Here is a 6,151-nt window from a genome sequence, read left to right on the forward strand (position 1 = left end):
AGGAGTTCCAGACCAGCCTGACCAACAAGGTGAAACCCCATCTCTACTGAAAAATACAAAATTGGCTGAGCATGGTGGCAGGCACCTTTAGTCACAGCTATTCGGGAGGCTGAGACAGCAGAATTGCTTGAACCCGAGAGGTGGAGGTTGCAGTGAGCCGAGATTGTGCCACTGCACTCCAGCCTTGGTGATGGAGCCAGACAGACGCTGCTGCCGAGGAAAACCTTGTATTATTAGGCATGGTCAACCCCACCGTGTTCTTCGACATTGCCATCGACGGCGAGCCCTTGGGCCGCGTCTCCTTTTAGCTGTTTGCAGACAAGTTCCCAAAGACAGCAGAAAATTTTCGTGCTCTGAGCACTGGAGAGAAAGGATTTAGTTATAAGGGTTCCTGCTTTCACAGAATTATTCCAGGGTTTATGTATCAGGGTCGTGACTTCACACGCCATAATGGCACTGGTGGCAAGTCCATCTATGGGGAGAGATTTGAAGATGAGAACTTCATCCTAAAGCATACAGGTCCTGGCATCTTGTCCATGGCAAATGCTGGACCCAACACAAATGGTTCCGTTTTTCATCTGCACTGCCAAGACTGAGTGGTTGGATGGCAAGCATGTGGTCTTTGGCAAAGTGAAAGAAGGCATGAATATTATGGAGGCCATGGAGCACTTTGGGTCCAGGAATGGCAAGACCAGCAAGAAGATCACCATTGCTGACTGTGGACAACTCGAATAAGTTTGACTTGTGTTTTATCTTAACCACCAGACCATTCCTTCTGTAGTTCAGGAGAACACCCCTCCACCCCATTTGCTCCCAGTATCCTAGAATCTTTGTGCTCTCACTGTAGTTCCATGTTTTCCTTGTTCCCTCCCATGCCTAGCTGGATTGCAGAGTTAAGTTTATGATTATGAAATAAAAACCAAATAACAAAAAAACAAGAAAAGAAATTATTTTAGTCAGATAGAGACAAAAAGGGGTCCTTTGGAAGTTTTCATTTTTTAAAGCATCTCTGGAAAAGTTTCTTGTAAAGCCCCAGCTCTTAGAGCCAGGCTGGCAACCTTTGATAAGCAAATGATGGCCATTAGAAACTGGGTCCACCCAAACATGGCCATTCCTGCAGCCTTCTTGCCCTTGCCCCACATGTTCCTGGCAACATGGCCGCCCCCGCATATCCCCACATGTGTAGAACATCATGGCACCCTGTATTTGCATATTAAAAAGCTAGGGTGGGAGAGCCAGCTTTTTCACGGGCTACGTGAATGACATGCCTGGCCATACCAATCCCCTGAGCCCTATGCAAATCAGACACCACCTCCTCCAGCCTCTGTATATATACCTGGCTGGTATCCGTGGCAGGTGGGGTTTCCTCTTTTGGCTTTAGAGCCCCCCCTCCCTCTGTCTCTGTATGGGGGAGTGTCTTCCTTCTGTCTTCTCCCTTCCTTCTTGCCTATTAAACTCTCCAGTCATTAAAACTACTCCACGTGTGTCCCTGCCGTTTTTTCTAATTCAACTTGAGACGAAGAACCTGGTGTTCCTTCACTCATCGGAGCTGTATCAGCAGCTCCACTTAACTTAAATCTCAGAGCTAAAAATGTTGCCTTAAAGAAATTTTTTTAAAGAACAGGTTTATAGAAATTAGTGGTCTCAAAACTGGAGTAGGGACTTAATTTTTCTCAAGTTAGGGTTGTAGGAGAAACCAGGAAAAGTATTACTGTTCTCTCTACAGCTAAGACAGAGATTTAGGGGGGTATGCTGAGGTGCACAATTTCCCTAAATTTAGTAACTTGCTAGAGAGCTCCAAGACTCAATAGGAAATTATACTCATGGCTCAGATTTATTACAGCCAATGATACAGAATAAAAGCAAGCAGGAAATAGACATGCAATGGAGGAGTCCAGAGAGATCTCACACAGGCTTCGGATGTCCTTCCTTGTCCGAGACCACAGGAGTGCTTTCTTTTTCTGGCAGCAAAACTACACTACAGGAACGTGTGTGGAATATCTCTATCCAGGGAAACCTACTGGAGTATCAGGGTGCAAGGTTTACTGGAAGAGGATGGTCACATACGCATATTCTCTTAGCAACCAGCCATGGCAACCAAAATTGAGAACCCAACACAGAATCTAGGTGCCCATCCTCAATCTTGATTTTTTTTTTTTTTTTTTTGAGACAGAGTCTCACTCCGTCACCCAGGCTAAAGTGCAGTGGCGTGATCTCGGATCACTGCAACCTCTGCCTCCTGGGTTCAAGTGATTCTCCTGCCTCAGCCTCCCGAGTAGCTGAGATTACAGGCACATGACACACCGGGCTAATTTTTGTATTTTTCTTAGTAGAGATGCGGTTTCACCATGTTGGCCATGCTGGTCTCTATCCCTGACCTCAAGTGATCCTCCAGCCTCAGCCTCAGCCTCTGCCTCCCAAAGTGCTGGGATCACAGGTGTGAATCGCCACGCCCGGCCTCTCATTTCTGATGTTTGTGTGAAGAAATCTGACCATCTGATCTGGCACAGTCCATTGCTCCTGGTGTGTGTGAGAAAATCACCAATCACTAACTATCACAAAGAACATTCCAAGGGCCACATTCCCAGAGTTGGCCAATGGTCAATCATGATACCCTGATACATGCAAGGAGTAGGCTACCAGATCTGCTTGTTAACTCTTTCCTCCCAGGAGGGCACTAGTAACTCCAACTGGTGGCATCAGGAAGTCAGGAGCTGAAAATGTACAACTATGACCCAGGTTGGTCAATTAGGTTCTCCTATAAAATTGACTGTCCATCAACTATCAACAGAAATACTAATTCATCACTAATTTAAGTTCATTAACAGATATGACGTTCCAAACAAAATTAAAAGAAGGAAATATATTTACGCACAAGTCAAGTATCATCCTCATCCTAGAGGAAATATAAATGAAAGGCATTTGAAAATGATAAGCATTAGGTAAGTGTGACCCCTGTTAATGCCCCGCAGGACTGGCAAACAGGCTCAGGCCTTCCCTACAAAGAACCCAGCCTGCTTAATGGATGATCTCAGAGGCAGATAAGTGCACTTCACGGTCAGAAGCTTCGGACCCCTGTACCCTCTTCCCTGTTCCCTGAGCCTGAACAAGACAGCTGTGGAGTTTTGTCTTGATGACTTTTTTTTCTTTTTTTTTGAGATGGAATCTCGCTCTGTCACCCACGCTGGAGTGCAGTGGTGTGATCTTGGCTCACTGCAGCCTCCACCTCCGAAGTTCAAGCGATTCTTGTGCCTCAGCCTCCTGAGTAGCTGGGATTACAGGCACCCGCCACCACGCCCGGCTAATTTTTTGTATTTTTAGTGGAGATAGGGTTTCACCATGTTGGCCAGGCTGGTCTCAAACTCCTGATCTCAAGCGGTCTGTCTGTTTTAGCCTCCCAAAGTGCTGGGATTACAGGCATGAGCCACCATGCCTGGCTTCTTGATAACTCTCTTTAGCTGAAAGTCACTCATTCCTTGACCCACTTGCATTTCCAGTGGATGCTCAAACTAGGTGCCTTTTCTCAAAGAGAACTGCATTTACTTTTCCAAAGATATTTTTTTTTGAAAATTTCCCCCCTAAATTCATTCTTACTGTAGGCTTCTTTGTCCAAATCAGAAACAAATTGCATTACCCTCGGTCACCCAATACTATGTTTAGCCACCTTAGATGTTTAGATATTTGAGATGATCTAATCCAGTTTTCTCATTTCCAGGTACAAACTTTTATTTTTATTTCAGACCTGGGGTCTTGGTCTGTAGCCAGATTGGAGTGCAGGAGTGCAATTCTAGCTCACTGCAGCCTCAAGCTCCTGGGTTCAGGTGATCCTCCCCTGTCAGCCTCCTGTACCTAGGACTACAGGAGCGCACCGCCATCCCAGCTATTTTTATTTTATTTTTTCTTTTTTTATAGTCTCTAATTGAAGTTATTTATTTAGTTTGTTAGTTACTTTTTGACAGCTCTGTTACCCAGGCTGGAGTGCAATGGTGCGATCTCAGCTCACTGCAACCTCTGACTCCTGGATTCAAGCAATTCTTCTGCCTTAGCCTCCCAAGTAGCTGGAATTACAGGTACACACCACCACATCCAGCTAACTTTTGTATTTTTAGTAGAGGCAGGGTTTCTCCATGTTAGCCATGCTGATCTCAAACTCCTGACCTCAGGTGATCTGCCCGCCTCAGCCTCCCAAAGTGTTGGGATTAGTGGATCACTGCGCCCGACCTCTAATTGAAGTTAAAATGTATTTTTTCTTTATTTTTTGTAGAGGCAAGGTCTCTCTATGTTGTCCAGGCTGCTCTCAAACTCCTGGCCTCAAGCAATCCTCCCACCTTGGCCTCCCAAAGTTGGGATTACAGGCATGAGCCAGTGCACCCAGCCTTCAGATACAGATTGAAACCTGAGGCCACCTCACCTATCCAAGGTCCCACAACTTACGGGTGACACCTGCCTCTTGTCCTGCAACCTCATGTACTACCTCCCACCGCACACAGCATGCTGGGGCCTCTCATGGAACAGCTGACCTAGGCCCACTAACCTGGTGTCATAACAGGGTTCTACAATGTCTTCGTTATCTATTGATGGATTTGAAATGCTTAGGGGGGATATTGTAATGGACCCGGCAAATGGTAGCTTGGCAGCCACGATCATAAATTCACTTGACTAAAATTTTGGAGCATAATTTTTTTTTTCTTTAAAGAAAAGGGGCCAGGCGTGGTGGCTCACGCCTGTAATCCCAGCACTTTGGGAGGCCAAGGTGGGCAGATCACTTTAGGTCAGGAGTTTGAGACCAGCCTGGCCAACATGGTGAAACCCCGTCTCTACTAAAAATACATAAAGCAGCCAGGGGTTGTGGTGGGTGCCTGTAATTCCAGCTCCTTGGGAGGCTGAGGCAGGAGAATCACTTGAAACTAGGAGGCAGAGGTTGTGGTGAGCCAAGATCACACCATTGCACTCCAACCTGGGCAACAAGAGCAAAACTACATCTCAAGAAAAAAAAAAAAAAAAAAAGGAAACCCCATTCCTACTAAAAATACAAAAATTAGCCGGGTGCAGTGGTGCACGCCTGTACTCCCAGCTACTCGGGAGGCTGAGGCAGGAGAATTGCTTGAACCTGGGAGGTGGAGGTTGCAGTGAGCCAAGATCGTACCATTGCACTCCAACCTGGGTGACAGAGTGAGACTTCATCTCAAAATAAATAAATAAATAAATAAATAAATAAATAAATAGTATTTGAGAAGGACAAATGAAGGAGAGAAGAAGGGAGAAAAACCCAGGAATTAAAGTCAATTAATTTAACATCAGTAACTGAAAAAAAGAAGAGATATCCATCCCATAATCACTTTCATGGAACATCAGGAAATGAACAAGGCAGCACGTTCCCTCTTAGATAATAAATAATGTTAAATTCACCAGAGTTGTTCTGACAAGATTACAAATTTACTGCATGGAATAATTTGCTGGACATTCTATTTCTGTACATGGTGAGTCTAATGAGAAACAAATGCAGTTCTCATATTCTTCTTTTTTTTTTTGAGTCGGAGTCTCGCTTTGTCACCAGGTTGGAGTGCAGTGGCACGATCTCAGCTCAATGCAATCTCTGCCCTCCGGGTTCAAGTGATTCTCCTGCCTCAGCCTCCCAAGTAGCTGGGATTACAGGCATGCACCGCCAAGCCCAGCTAAATTTTTTTTGTATTTTTAGTAGAGACAGGGTTTCACCATGTTGGTCAGTATGGTCTCAATCTCTTGACCTTGTGATCAGCCCACCTCAGCCTCCCAAAGTGCTGAGATTACAGGCATGAGCCACCACGCCTAGCCTCTTCTTTTTTTTTGAGATATGATCTCTGTCACCCAGGAAGGAGGGCAGTGGTATCATCATGACTTACTGCAGCCTCGACCTCCCAGGCTCAAGCTATTCTCTCTTCTTACCCACCTGAGAAGCTGGGACTACAGGTACATGCCACCACACCCGGCTAATTTTTTAGTAGAGTTAGGGTCCCAATATGTTGCCCAGGCTGGTCTTGAACTCCTGGGTTCAAGCGGTCCTCCCACTTTGACACCTCACAGTGTTGGGGTTACAGGCATGAGCCACCGGCCCCCGCCCAGTTCTTTCCTTATCTGGATTTCAGCCAGGTACTTCCACCCAATCCTACAC

General features: G+C 45.8%; 1 pseudogene; it reads left to right on the forward strand.

Annotated features, from left to right (window-relative positions):
* The first annotated feature begins 209 nt into the window (after positions 1-209).
* LOC101137147 (peptidyl-prolyl cis-trans isomerase A-like) lies at positions 210-796 on the forward strand (annotated as a pseudogene).
* Positions 797-6,151: the final 5,355 nt, after the last annotated feature.

The sequence above is a fragment of the Gorilla gorilla genome, chromosome 8, assembly GCF_029281585.2.
Source record: "Gorilla gorilla gorilla isolate KB3781 chromosome 8, NHGRI_mGorGor1-v2.1_pri, whole genome shotgun sequence".
NCBI classification, from domain to species: domain Eukaryota; kingdom Metazoa; phylum Chordata; class Mammalia; order Primates; family Hominidae; genus Gorilla; species Gorilla gorilla.